The sequence below is a fragment of the Ammospiza nelsoni genome, chromosome 30, assembly GCF_027579445.1.
Source record: "Ammospiza nelsoni isolate bAmmNel1 chromosome 30, bAmmNel1.pri, whole genome shotgun sequence".
Taxonomy (NCBI): Eukaryota; Metazoa; Chordata; class Aves; order Passeriformes; family Passerellidae; genus Ammospiza; species Ammospiza nelsoni.
The window spans coordinates 1,765,335-1,780,820 of record NC_080662.1 but is presented as its reverse complement, the minus strand read 5'-3'; positions in this window follow the sequence as shown (position 1 = coordinate 1,780,820).

The window sequence follows — 15,486 nt, the reverse complement described above, 5'->3', positions numbered from 1 at the left end:
GAAACCTTTACTTTTGCTTCCCTCCCAAATTGCTTTAAGGTTGCCCTCATTCTCTCGAATGACTTTAAATCGCTGGGTTTGATGTCTAGTTTATCTTCCCAAAATATAACACCTCCGACTGTGTCAAATTCCCTCCTTAATCCCCTTGGCATCTCTGATCACTGAAGACTGGAGTTGGATAAACTCTCCCAAGTAGCTTTTGGCATCTTTCAAGAGGCAGATGAATGCCATACAAGATCCATCATGCTTTCCTTGGTGTCAGAAAGGTTTTGCTATTAAAGATTAAGGAGGCTTGAGGTCACTCCAAATCACAATATTGCTCACTTTATAAGCCAATTTCATCCTATCATCTGGTATTTTGTGTTCCAGTTGCTTCAGAGGAGTCTACAGCATTCATCAATTCACTGGGGTTTAAGCACTGAGTGGTTCCTTACACGTCTCTAAAGTCAAGCCATTTATCTTTTTCACTGTATTTTATTGTCTCTGTTTTCCCTGACTTACAAACCTCTAGCACAACACTGAGCTCTGCTTGCTTTGAGAGCTGGTGCCTCACAACGGGATCCTGAAGAAAGAAATCCTTGGGTAATGAAACCCCCCAATTAAAATACTAATTAATAAAAAGTACTAATAAAATATTTTAAACAAAAAGGTAAAAAAGAAAAACGTAGAGGTCAAAACACTGTTTCAAGCTTCAAAAGATTATTGTTGATTATTTCTCAGACTTCACACTGAGCTTTCCAAGCCCAAATTCTTATTATATATATGTGTGTATATATGTATAAAAATTATAAATTATAATATATAATATATAATAAATTATATATGATTATGATATATGATATATAATATATAATATATAATATATAATATATAATATATAATATATAATATATAATATATAATATATAATATATAATATATAATGTATATATAAAATGCAAGCCTCAAAACTGGGGAGAAGAGCATTACTTTTAAATCCCCAAAGCCCACATTTGGCAGACCAAAGAATAGATTTGAGGTCCAAACCCACTCTCTGGGACTACAAAACCACACTCTTAAGCTCCAAGGCTTATGATTTTATGGCGCAAAGCCTCGTTTAAAGGGCCCAGAGCATCATTTTTCAAAAGTCTGATCTGGAATAGTGGTGGGACTGTGATGTCACACAGAGCCTGTGACACAGCAGGACAAGAGGGGCTGCGGGGTGGTGGGTTCTGCATTCTGGAGAGAGCTCTGAGGGTGAACATCCTCACCCCTGAGGCCATGGCTGCTGACAGTGGTGTGAACCCATCCCAGATGGATTTCTGGGGTGGGATGCAGTTCGTGCCCATGATGCCGAACATCACCCTCACAGGTACAGGAGCATTGCTGCAGGAGCTGCCCTCACAGGGATGCAGGGAAAATCAGCTGGAGCTGGGGACAGCAGTGACACACAGCCCAAGGGGTGCTGGAAGGCTGAGAGCCAGCAGAAACACAGCAGAACCTGGGTGTTGGGGAAGATGAAACAGGAAAGCCTTATAAATATGATTGCCTGGCAAAAGATGTTGAGAATATGTAAACTATAAGCGAGATTGAAATGAAAGCAAGCTTTGAGATCCCTCAGTTACTGAACAACTGGAAAACAATGGTGTGGCTGGCTGAAGGTGATCCCCTTTTGATGGAACAACACCCTCTGCTTGCAGACAGCTCCAAGGCTCAGAGCAGACCCTACAGCTTGGCAGAAGGGCCCAAAGAGGAGTTTGTAGGGTTTAAAATGTAACACAGGATGGTAATGTAATGATTCTTATAGGCTGTATGTAAATGCTGTAGGATTTGTATCTTGTACTGGATTGGTTAGTGAGAATGAGAATATTCAACACAGAAGACGATTTATTGTGTTGTAATGGGAACTTCACTCTCTTGCTCTTACCTCTTGTCTCTCAGCTCTTGCCTTTTACTCTCTTACCCCTTTTACTCTCTTATGCTTTTACTCTCTCACCCTCTCATCCTCTCTCCCCCTCTCTTCTCTCAGGCCTGCTCTGAGCTGTGGCTGCAGCTCCCAGCAGGGCCCTGCACTTGGCCCTTTGCAATAAACTGCAAGTTCCATGACCAGAAGAAGATTTATTGTATTGTTACAGGAACCTCTGATCCTCTCTTTTACTCTCTCATTCTCTCTTTACCACGCTCTTGCCTTCTCTCTTTACCTCTCCCTCTCTCAGGCCTGCTCTGAGCTGTGCCTGGCAGCTCCCAGCAGGACCCTGCCCTTGGCCCTTTACAATAAACCCCAAATTCCACCACCTGGCTGCAGAGATCTCTCATCTCCATCCCTCCTGACCGTGCAACCCCCCCTGATGCTCCAACACCTGGCATTTCCTTGTTTTCCAGAGCGAGAGGCTGTCTGGGACGCAGTGGCCGGCAACATCCGACAGCAGCTGCTGCTGCGCAAGGTGGGCCAACACCCTGGGCCAACACTCTGGGACAGCACCAACGTCCTCCTTTGCCCACCCAGAAGAGCAGTGAGGAGTCCCCATGGCCCCCCTCGTGGATCATGGCCTGCAGTTCCCCTTGCCCTCCCCAGAATGCAGGAAGCCCACCCCAAAATCCCCTGCTGAGGGACAAACGGAGCTTGTGCAAGAGTGGTGCCACCTCTGGGAGGTGGCATTGTCACTGGAGACTTGGGTTGTCCTCGAGCCGCCTCTGTCTGACTCCAGCATGGACTTTTTGGTGGGAAAAGGGAAAAAAGAGGCCCCAGCACCTCCTCCCCAGGGTTCTCCCCATTGTCCTGACCTCTGAACAGTGGGAGTTGGCAAAGTTTGGTCAAAGGCTGTGACGGTGTTCACAGGGGTTCTTGGATTGAGGATCTGACTCCATGTTTCAGAAGGCTTGATTTATTATTTTATTATATATATTATATTAAAACTATACTAAAAGAATAGAAGAAAGAATTTCATCAGAAGGCTGGCTAAGAATAGAATAGCAAAGAATGATCACAAAGGTTTGTGTCTCGGACAGAGAGTCCAAGCCAGCTGACTGTGATTGGCCATTAATTAGAAATAATCAATCACAGACCCACCTGTTGCATTCCACAGCAGCAGATAACCATTTTGTTCCTGAGGCCTCCCAGCTTCTCAGGAGGAAAAATCCTAAGGAAAGGATTTTTCCTAAAAGATGTCTGTGACAAAAGGCACCATCCATTGATGGAATCATCCTCGGCTCTTCCTTCTGTCCAATTCTCGCCCTTTGGGCCTTTCCCTTCTGCTCCAGGGGATCCGAATTCCCACCCTTGGCTCCTTTGACGTGGTCCACACAGAGACCGTGGTGGGGAACAAGACTGTGATCCTGCAGAGGCCAGTGTTCCACCTGGCCAGGAATCTTGGAGGAGCCCAAAACCAGGAAAACAAGGATGACCTGGCTGGTAAGACAGAGCATTTAACCCTGTGGGCCCAGGGTGGAGTAGATCACACCACATTTCTAAAAGCATCTGCTGGGAAACGCCTTTGGCCAAGAACTGGGGAAGTCTCCAGTTGCTGTTGATATTCTCTGCCCCAGGATGTGCAGGATGTCTCTGCTTCAGCCCATGCAACTGAAGAACGAGTCTGGACTCTTCACTTTTCCATCTTGAGGTTGTTTATTAATTCTTATCTATAAAATTTTCTTTCTGCCCAGCCGAGATCTGCTCAGCAGGGCAGCCACGGGCACTCTGTGTTGTCCTTTTATATCACAAACTACGTATAACATATTTACACTTAATTCCCAATACCCATCACCTGTGTTAGACAGTGCACTTCTACTCTAGACCAACCCCAAAGTGCCACCATCACTGCAGAAAATGGAGAACAAGAAGAAGAAGGACTAGACATGCCCTGATTCCTCCATCTTGTCCCCATAACCCCCATACCAAAAATCCTAAAATTTACATTTTCACCCTGTGCATGTTTTGTTATTACACCATTCAAACCTGTGTGACTTTCAGGTCCTCCAACTTGCTGCAAGGGTCAAAATCAAGTCTTCAGGTGTTGTGGGCAGCATGCCAGGGTCTCCAAGCCCCCTAACAGGATTCTTGGCAACTCTGGGCATCCAGAGGGACGCGCTGAGTTCCCACAGGGAAGTTCCTCGTGGCACCTTCCCATTTCTGTGGTTTTGCAGGGGGTAAGCAGCTGCAGCCTCTGAAATACGCCAGGGTGGCCACAGAGGCCTCTGTGTCCCGGAGAGAGGCGGAGGGCTGCATCCTGGGCACCCTGTCCCTGCTGTACCACTGCCTGGAGAAGGGCGTGAGCGTGGCCTTGGTCCTCAGGGACGTGGGTGTGCTCCTCATTGAGGGCAGCATGGTGCTAATGAGGTTCTACCCGGACTTGCTGGAGAAGGTGAACGGGGAGAGGATCCAGGACAAGGCTACGCTCAAGGTGAGCCTTTTGTTTCCCCCCTGCTTGGGCAGAGCCAGAGCAGCTCCCCAGCACTGCTGGTGTATGGGCACCAGGGTCTGGCCAGGAGCATGATTCCACCTGCTCTGCCTGCCCTGAGCTGCTCTCCTGAGTGCCTTGGCCATATTGAGGGTGTGCTGGTGACGCTGGCAAGGGCAGCTGTTTACAGACATGAATGAGATGGGGCTGATGCTGAAAGAACCTTGAGCTGCTTTTATTTTTCAGCATCAGCCTCATTACATGGTTATGGCAATGGGAAGATGCCACCAGCTCACATCCCAGGCAGCAGACCAAGAACTTAATGTTACATTTCACTTTATAAGCTTCTTGACCAATCACACAAAGCAAAAGCACATTGACAGTAGTTCTATCCAACCCCTATAAGCACAGCTACCTTTGGTTAAACAATGCTTGCTTATTTCAAATACAATACCTGCTTGTGAGCCTTCAAACACAACACACAGAGCTCCATTATTAAGCTTTAACCTTCCTAATATCTCACTAGATAAACTTTTCTGTAGCTTAGAGAGTTATTCTAGACAAGCATTAATACACAGCCCATTGTTCTATTTGCCCTTGCTTTTCTACAGTTTAAATAATTTTTCTGCTGACCAATCTCATGGCTGCTGCTCAGCTCTAATCACAGTTCTGCTGTATCTGAGCCCTGCATTTTGCAGCTTTCTCAAACCCCTCTGATTCTGTGGATTCCCACATGCTGGCACCTTTCACATTTCTGTGCTGCAGGCTCTCCAGCAGCTGGGCGTGGTGGTTCCCCGGGAGGTGCCCGTTGCTTCCCTGAGCTCCACTGGCCGTGTCCTCATCTTTCCCAAGTGAGTCAAACACCCCTGGCACCTTTGGCCTCTGCAGAGATCTGGGGGCAGTTTCTCCTCATGGCCACAGCAGCCCTGCAGAGCACTGACTCTCATTTGTGCCTGCCTGTGACCATGGTCACAGGGGTCTGAGGATGAGGGAAGAGACGAGGATCTGACTCCATGTTTCAGAAGGCTTCATTTATTATTTTAAGATATATATTATATTAAAACTGCACTAAAAGAATAGAAGAAAAGGATTGCATCTCAGAAGGCTGGCTAAGCTAAGAATAGAAAAGAAAAAATAACAAAGGTCTGTGGCTTGGAGAGAGAGCCAGCTGGGCTGTGATTGGCCATTAATTCCAAACATCCCCATGAGACCAATCCCAGATGCACCTGTTGCATTCCACAGCAGCAGATAACCATTGTTTACATTTTGTTCCTGAGGCCTCCCAGCTTCTCAGGAGGAAAAATCCTAAGGAAAGATTTTTAATGAAAAGATGTCTGTGACAGCTGCCTGTTTGTCATGCCTGTGAACAGACCCCTGGGCACAGAGGGAGTATTTTGGCAACCCTTGATTCCCCATCATGGCCAGGAATCCTTTCCTGAGTTACCCTATTTCCCAGGATGGTTCTTGGGGTTGGGGCACAATTGACTTGGGAGAACAATGGCCTTTACTGCCAAAGTCACCTGTGAGCAGGTGATGGTGGCAAGGGGCCGGAGCCCGTGGGGACGTGGGTCAGGATTGTGTTGCAGACATCTCTTATGAAAAATCCTTTCCTTGGGATTTTTCCTCCTGAGAAGCTGGGAGACCTCAGGAACAAAATGCAAACAATGGTTATCTGCTGCTGTGGAATGCAACAGGTGCATCTGGGATTGGTCTCATGTGGTTGTTTCTAATTAATGGCCAATCACAGTCAGCTGGCTTGGACTCTGTCTGAGACAGAAGCTTTTGTTATCATTCCTTTCTATTCTTAGCCAGCCTTCTGATGAAACTTTTTCTTCTATTTATTTAGTATAGTTTTAATGTAATATATATTATAAAATAATCAATCAAGCCTTCTGAAACATGGAGTCAGATCCTCGTCTCTTCCCTCATCCAAGAACCCCTGTGAGCACCGTCACAGGATTGTGTTGTCTCTTTGTCTCCAGCTTTGAACAGACATTTCCATCCACATCACTGCCCAGAGATCATCTCAAGGAGTTAGGATTGCTTCCTGGAGAGGACAAGAGGAACAAAATGGGTTTGCCACCCATAAGACAAAGCGTGGAAGGTAAAGCAGCTCCCTGCTTGTTTCCATAACACGGACAACTGGTGGCTGTGATCTGATGGGAGGATCCCCAGCCACAATTGTCACGAGGATCTGATCGTGGCAAACCTTGGTGCCAGCTCTTCATGGCCTTTTCTCCTAAGACTGGCTCCACAAGAGCTGAGCCCTGGGCTGGAAGGTGCCCAAGATGCTCATCCCTGGTTCAGCAGGAGGGTGGGGATCTGAGGGCCCAAACTTGCTCCCAGAAATTACCTCTGCGTTCAGAACAGACTCCGTCCCAAGCCTGGCACTATGGATGGGGACTCTGGAGATAGCAGTAGGAGGGGAGTGGGAATTCCCTCTTGGATGTGTTAGGAAGAGGCCTGAGCATCCCCATCTGTCACTTGCTGTGCTGTCCTGATGGGCTCTGTCCTTCCTGACTGCAGGGAGGGTTCCTGGCCTGCCCGTGCCTGCTCAGCAAGCCAAGGCAGGAGAGCAGCCCTGGGATGAGGAGCCGATGGAGAAAAGGTACAACCGTTGGGTCAGATGAGCCTGCAGGCTCAGGGCATGGGGCCCTTTCCTCATCCAGCCAGAGCTTGTTCCCCAGAACGTCCTACCAGAGAGACTGGGGCTGCTGGGAGCCCCCAGCACAGTGGTTCCTCTCCATCCCTCCAGAAGAGTCCCTCATGAGAGCTGGGGCCATGCATGGGGACAGACCAGTGTCAGCCAAGGGTCCCAGCCCAGGGGGCTCCTCTCCTGAGCAGGGGGGTTATTTACAGACCACAAACAGGACAGGGCTGCTGGGAACGTGCCTTGAGCTGGTTTATTTTCCATCATTACATGATTATGACCATGGGAAGATGCCAGCAGCTCACATCCCAGCCAGCAAACCAAAAACTTAATGTTACAACTCACTTTATAAGCTTCTTGAGCAATCACACAAAGCAAAAGCACATTGATCCATCCAATCACTATTAGCAAGGTACCTTTGGTTAAACAATGCTTGCTTATTTCAAATACAATACCTGCTTGTGAGCCTTCAAACACAACACACAGAGCTCCATTATTAAGCTTTAACCTTCCTAATATCTTGCTAGATAAATTTTTCTGTAGCTTAGGGAGTTATTCTAGACAAGCATTATTACACAGCCCATTGTTCTATTTGCCCTTGCTTTTCTACAGTTTAAATAATTTTTCTGCTGACCAATCTCATGGCTGCTGCTTATCTCTACTCACAGTTTTGCTGTCTCTGGGGCCTGCATTTTGCAGCTTTCCCAAACCCCTCTGATTCTGTGGATTCCCACAATCAGCTAAGGGGAATGTGGCCCCAGACCCCTCTCCCTGTGTCTTCCAGGAGGCTGCCAGGGATCCCAGGGGCTGCTGCTGGAAGAAAGCAGCCTGTGGCTGACCAAGGCAAGGGCAAGGCTCTGCCCAAGGGCCAAGCGTTGGTGCAGAGCAGCAGAGAGGCAGAAGGAGCTCAGAGGGGTAGAAGAGGAAGAGGAGAAAGAAAAGATTCTCTTGGGAGTGAGGGAGAAAATGAAGTTCAGCTTGGAAAAGAAGGAGAGAGAAGGGAACCTGTTGGGAGAGGAGGAGAGAAGAAAACTCGTCCTGGGAGAGATGGGGAAAAGAAAGTTCAGCTTGGAAAAGAAGGAGAAAGAAGGGACTCGCTTGGGAGAGAAGGAGAAAAGAAAACTCATCCTGGTAGAGATGGAGAAAAGAAAGTTCAGCTTGGAAAAAAAGGAGAAAGAAGGGACTCTGTTGGGAGAGAAGGAGAAAAGAAAACTCGTCCTGGGAGAGATGGAGAAACGGAATCTCAACTTGGAAAAGAAGGAGAAAGAATGGAATCGCTTGGGACAGGAGGAGAAAAGAAAACTCCTCCCAGGAAAGGTGGAGAAAAGAAAGTTCAGTTTGGAAAAGGAGGAGAGAGAAGGGGATCTCTTGGGAGAGAAGGAGAAAGAAGGGATTCTTTTAGAGAAGGAGAAAGAATAGATTCTTTTAGGAGACAAGAAGAAAGAAGGGATTCTGTCAGAAGTGAAGGAGAAAGAAGCGATTCTTTTAGCGAAGGAGAAAGTATAGATTCTTTTGGAAGACAAGAAGGAAAGGGATCTCTCAGAAGAGAGGGAAAAAAAACGGGTTCTCTCAGAAGACAAGGAGAAAAGAAAGTTGGACAAAAAAGAGAAAAAGAAGCAAAAGATGCTCTTGGAAGTGAAGGAGAAAAGAAAGGCCGTCCCAAAAGAGAAGAAAATAAAGTTTCTCCCAGAACAAAAGGAGAAAGAAACGTTCCTAGCGGAAGAGGAGGAAAGAAAGTTCCTTTTGGAAGAGAAGAGGAAAAGAAGTTTGGTCTCAAAAGAGGAGAACTGAAATATCTCCTTGGGAGAGAAAAGAAGCTTCTCCCTGGGAGAGGAGGAGGAAGGACAGTCCCTGTGGGGAGCACATCACTGCCATGGAGTGCCCGGGCCAGGAGGCCTCAGGACTCCAAGGTGTTCATCCTGCAGCAGCCGGGGGCTGAGGCCAAGCAGGGCCTGAGAGCCAGGCCTGAGATCTTCTGGACAGTGCTCAAGGAGCCCCAGATGAGCATTTTGGCAGGCTACACGTTCGAGTCCTCCCGCCTGCTGCCCCACGAGGCCCCACCGCTGCCCATGCCAAAGAAGAGAGAAATGGTGGCCAGGGGCCCCTGGCCCTGGGAGGAGTGAGCAGGGATGGGGGTGAGCAGCACCTGAGGGGCCAAAGCTGGGGCAGGACAGCTGCCATTCTGGGAATGCCATTCTCATTCCTCCCAGGGCAGCTGGACGTGGAGTCTCCAGAGAATGGAGCAGAGAGCAAGAATTCCTTTCAAACCAAAACTTTCACACAGACCATTGTGCTGCTTATCTTTATTTAGACGTCTACCATAAATTCCTTGTCTCTGGTCTCGCTGTCCAGGAGCTCAGAGCTGGCTCTCAAAGCTGTGATTCGCCTGTGGAGAGAAGAGGAAGATGCTGAAACCCTGCTATGACTGGGGATGTGGTGGGTGTGTGAGGGTGTGGAGAAATGCTGGACATCCCCTGGGAGCTCCCAGCACAAATCTCTGCTGGGTTTGGCCAGTGACCAACTGGGCATCCAGAGCTGTCGCAGACATTTTTTATGAAAAATCCTTTCCTTAGGATTTCCCCTCCTGAGAAGCTGGGAGGCCTCAGGAACAAAATGTAAACAATGGTTATCTGCTGCTGTGGAATGCAACAGGTGCATCTGTGATTGGTCTCATGTGGTTGTTTCTAATTAATGGCCAATCACAGTCAGCTGGCTCGGACTCTCTGTCTGAGCCACAAGCTTTTTTTATCATTCTTTCTTCTATTCTTAGCCAGCCTTCTGATGAGAACCTTTTCTTCTATTCTTTTAGTATAGTTTTAATGTAATATATATTATAAAATAATAAATCAAGCCTTCTGAAACATGGGAGTCAGATCCTCGTCTCTTCCCTCATCCAAGAACCCCTGTGAACACGGTCACACAGAGCTCCATTTCTGGAATCGCCTCATGGCAGGTCCAGCTCTATCCAGTACCAAAATTTGGCACCCCTGGAATCACCTCATGGCAGGTCCAGCTATTCTGTGCCAAAATTTGGCATCCCTGGAAATGCCTCATAGCATGTCCAGCTATTCTGTACCAAAATTTGGCACCCCTGGAATCACCTCATGGCAGGTCCAGCTATTCTGTGCCAAAATTTGGTACCCCTGGCAATGCCCAATTGCAGGTCCAGCCCTCCCACACCCCACACGTCACTCACTCTTTGATGTCCTTAGCCCATGCAGGGGCCACCTTGAGCAGCAGCAGAGCAATGAGGCTGCAGACCACAGCCACGAGGAAGGCTCTCACAAAGACGCTCCAGGCGAATTTAGCATCCACAGCGCCCGGGTTTGCCATGCCCTCCACGGTGTTTGGGTCTGTCTTGGTGTCCTCAGCACTGCTGAACCTCTTTTCCATACCTGGAGGATATTCCCAAATCTCTGAAATGCCCAGGAATGGGGTGAGGGGTGGTGGGGATTGCACAGAGGGTGTGAGGGTGTGGCCCTGGCTGTCACAGACATCTTTTATGAAAAACCCTTTCCTTAGGATTTTTCCTCCTGAGAAGCTGGGAGGCCTCAGGAACAAAATGTGAACAATGGTTATCTGCTGCTGTGGGATGCAACAAGTGCATCTGTGATTGGTCTCATGGGGATGTTTCTAATTAATGGCCAATCACAGTCAGCTGGCTTGGACACAGAGCCCAAACCACAAACCTTTGTTATCATTCTTTCTTTGCCTTTCTATTCTTAGCCAGCCTTCTGATGAAACCTTTTCTTCTATTCTTTTAGTATAGTTTTAATATAATATATATCATAATATAATAAATCAAGCCTTCTGAAACACGGAGTCAGATCCTCATCTCTTCCCTCATCCCCAGACCCCTGTGAACACCTGTGTCACACCTGGCACAGGAATGGCCACAACCTCCACCCTGAGGGGTGCCCAAGGGACACCCTGAACACACCAGGGATCCCCTCACTCACCTGTTGGCTCAAAGGCCTCACTGTTTTCCTCATCAGGCACTGCCTGCTGACCTTCCTGAGGTGCCTCCTTATCCACAGTCTCGGCTTCCAGCACTTTAGAGAGAAAATGTGCAATTTAATTCCACGTCATCCTTCCCCATGGGAATCTGAAAGCCCCCAGCTCCCCAACTCCTGTGGTTAGGAGTCACTTGTACCTGGAAGTGTTTCCTTCAGTAAAGCAATGAATTTAGGCTGTTCCATTAATGGCCAGGAACTATTTCCCATTCCAGTTTCATTCTTCAGACCTTGAGGGAAAGGATGAAAAATTTGCAGCACAGAAATCCCTTGCTGTGCAATTGGTCAGCACTGACCAGTGACCCTTTTCTTTTTATGGAAAACCCTTTCCTTAGGATTTTTCCTCCTGAGAAGCTGGGAGGCCTCAGGAACAAAATGTAAACAATGGTTATCTGCTGCTGTGGGATGCAACAGGTGCATCTGGGATTGGTCTCATGTGGTTGTTTCTAATTAATGGCCAATCACAGTCAGCTGGCTCAGGCTCTCTGAGCCACAAACCTTTGCTCTCGTTCTTTTCCATTCTTAGCTTAGCTAGCCTTCTGATGAAATCCTTTCTTCTATTCTTTTAGCATAGTTTTATTGTAATATATATCATAAAATAATAAATCAAGCCTTCTGAAACATGGAGTCATAGCCTCATCTCTTCCCTCAACATAAGACCCCTGTGAACACGGTCACAGACCCTCTTGGGGCTTGGTCCAGGGACACCAGACCCCCATGAGGAACTTCTGTCACACTCTGTGGACATTCCCTGTCCAGAGTGACCATGGAATGACCTGGCACATCCAGGCAAGGCTGGCTTCTCATATACCTGCAGGAGATGCCTCGCTCATATTTAGGTTCTGAGCTGGCATTTCCCAAAACAAATCCACAGTCATGTAGGGTCCAGGAGAGTCAAATCCAGCACCTGGATCTCCATTGCCTCCAGCCACGGCTGTGAATAGGACAGAGAAGCTCAAATGAAATATTTCCATGAACTTTCCGTGGCAGGTACTGTGACTGGAGCATGGAATGGCTCTGTGGCCCTGATTGTCCCTTCCCCTCTGCAGCACCATGCAGGTGTCTGACCCATGATGATCCCAACCAAACTGTGCAGGGGCTGTCAGGAGCTAAACCCAACCCAACAATCCTGCTGGAAGCACCTCAGGGCCTTGGAATCTGGGAGGGAATGCCCTGCAGAGCTGTGTGTTCTGGGCCCATCCCAAAAGAAGTATTCTATTTCCTATCAACAGGATATTGAAACCTAAATTCTCCTTGAAGGGTGTCACGGACATATTTTATGAAAAATCCTTTTGCTAGGATCTTTTTTCCTGAGAAGCTGAGAGGCCTGAGAAAATAAATGTAAACAACAATTATCTGTTGCTGTGGAATGCAACAGGTGCATCTGTGATTGTTTTTTTTTTAATTAATGGTCAATTACAGTCCAGCTGTCTTGGACTCTCTGGTCAGTCACACGATTTTATAATCATTCCTTTCTATTCTTAGCCAGCCTTCTGATGACATCCTTTCTTCTATTCTTTTAGTATAGTTCTAATATATAATTTTCTTTTATTATAATATATTTAATATATTATATTCAATACCTTATATTAAAAGAAAATGATATATTAAACCAATATTATTATATATATATTTTGATATTAAATAATAAAATAATAAAGCAGCCTCCTGGAACATGGAGTCCAGATTCTCATCCTTTCCCTCATCCTGGGACCCCTGTGAGCACCACCACAGGAGGGATCTGTGGGATCACTGCCCCTCCCTGCCCACCTACCTTCTCCAGCTGGTCCTGGCTCACCAGAGGGGACCTGGGCGCTGGGGGACAGCAGGGCTATCAGGGACAACAGGATCATCAGGGTCACGAGGACTGTCAGGGCTCTCTGCAGAGCCAGCAGCACGATGCCGGCCATGGACCATCGTCCCCGCATCATGATGGGGCTGCAGGCGCTGCTGGAGCCTCACCAGCCCGCAGTGCTGAGCACAGCCTGGCTGTGGGGCCCCTTGGGGGGCTGCTCCAACCCTCACGGGGCTCTGTGACCTCACGGGAGAGGCTTCCACCGCCAACATTCCACTGTCTCCAGGGGCGGCTCCGTGTGACCATGGTCACAGGGAACTTGGGGTGAGGGAAGAGACGAGGATCTGAGTCCATATTTCAGGCTTGATTTATTTTATTTTAATTTTATTATATGTATTACATTAAAACTATGCTAAAAGAATAGAGGAAAAGGTTCTCAGAAGGCTGGCTAAGCTAGGAATAGAAAAGAATGAATAACAAAGGTTTGTGGCTCGGACACACAGCTGGGCTGTGATTGGCCATTAATTAGAAACAACCACATGACACCAATCACAGATGCACCTGTTGCATCCCACAGCAGCAGATAACCATTGTTTGCATTTTGTCCCTGAGGCCTCTTAGCTTCTCAGGAGGAAAAAAATCCTAAGGGAAGGGCTTTCCATGAAAAGATGTCAGTGACCTATCCCAGCCCACCCAAAGCTCTGCACAGGTTACCTGGGACTTCACCTGTGTCCAGAGCAAAAAGGGGAACCCCAAACTCATGATTTTCAGCTGTTTGATGGAAAAATGGAGATCAGGCTGTTTTTTTGGGACAGCATTTCTGTCGAGGGTTAGAGTCTCAGAACCCCAGAGTGGTTTGGGTTGGAAGGTGCCATGAAAACCATCTGCTTCCAACCCTCTGCCACAGGCAGGGACACCTTCCACTAGGGAAGGAGATGGGGGAATTTAACACAGCTGATCCTCAGGATACAGGAAAGCAGCAAAGTTGCAGTTTAGGGGCCAAAGTTTGCCTTGTGGATGTCCAAACCCACCACCAGATCCTCCTTCAGCATCACTTTATAACCTACAACACCTCTGGCATCACCAAACTCCTCCAGACCCACCACAAAACAACTTTTACCCCCTTTCCCCCCCTCAAAACACAGATTTAACCCGCAGTTAGTCTCACAAATCAAGGAGAAGAGCAACCAATTTTCAGTGGGAAAAAAGGGGAGAGAGATGGACCTGCCTGGGGGATTTGGGCAGATGCAGGAAAGCAGCAAAGTTGCAGTTTAGGAGCAAAAATTCAGCTTTGCGGATGTCCAAACCCAAGTGCTTCCCAATACCAGGTCCTCCTCCAGGAAATGAGGAGGGAAAAGCTCCAAATCCCATCCAGCCTGCCCTTGGACACTGCCAGGGGTGGGGAAAATGCTTTTTCTTCAGTTTATTTAAAGAACAAAGATTTTTTTATTTGTGTTTAGCACTAGATGGAGCTAAAGGACTGAGAAGAAGAAGATAAAAACCCCACAGGATGTGAAAATCCCCAGGAAATGAGGAGAGAAAAGGCAATGGGGGCAAGGAATGCTGTTGGAGCCCCTTCACCAGCTCAGCTTTGTGACCACGACTCTGCAGGTGTCACAGACATCTTTTAGGAAAAATCCTTTCCTTATATTATATATATTTTAATGAAATATATATAATAAAATAATAAATCAAGCCTTCTGAAACATGGAGTCAGGTCCTCGTCTCTTCCCTCACCCTCAGACCCCTGTGCACACCTGTGTCACACAGGTGTTGGGTTGGCAGCACTTGTGAGGGGTCAGGGAGATGTTGTGGGGTAAACCATGGGTGAGACTTTCAGAAGATGGATCCTGGTTTCAGACAAATCTTTCCCTGTATGTTGTAAAGGGCCTTCAAAAAAAAAAAAAAATCCAGCAGCTCCTCAGCTTTCAACCTGCAGCATCCAGGAATAATCCCAAGGGACACCACTGCAGGGGAAAAACTCAATTTTTGTGTTTATGAGCTCGTTTCTGCATGACTGGATTGAGTGGTTTATTAGGTGGCTTTTTATTTATCATTTCTGCTTTCAAAGTGCACAAGAAACCTCCTGTTTAGATTCTCACAGGAATTTCCCCTCCATTCCCATCCAGGCAAAAAACCTGTTGGTAATCAGGTAAAACAGGGAAATTAAACTTCATTTTCAACCACAATATCCCTGGGCTGTTACAGCTAAGAATTTTAACTCTCCTTATCCATCCTATTGCAAATTGTACTTATCAATCCGATTGCAAACTATTGTTATCAATCCTACTGTAAGCTGTCCTTATCAATCCCATGGCAAAGATCTGCACCAGATTTTGCCTGTATTACCTGAGTATTTGTGAGTGTTCAAAGATTTCAATAAAACTCAGTAACCAGCTGTTTTCTCATTTGCCTCACGAGCACAGAAACATTTAATGAAATTGCTTATGGTGTAGTGATTTGTATGACATAAACAATACTTGCCTTCTGTCAGAACCTGGGCCAATCTTAAATTGCTTGAGGATGTAAACACGAGAAAACAAACCCAAACAATTTAAATTAAATGCCTAATGTACCTGGGTGCAGATTATCTGCTCTGCTTCCATCCTTCCTCGCAATCTTCTCACAGTGGGGGTTTCCTATTTGTGTTCA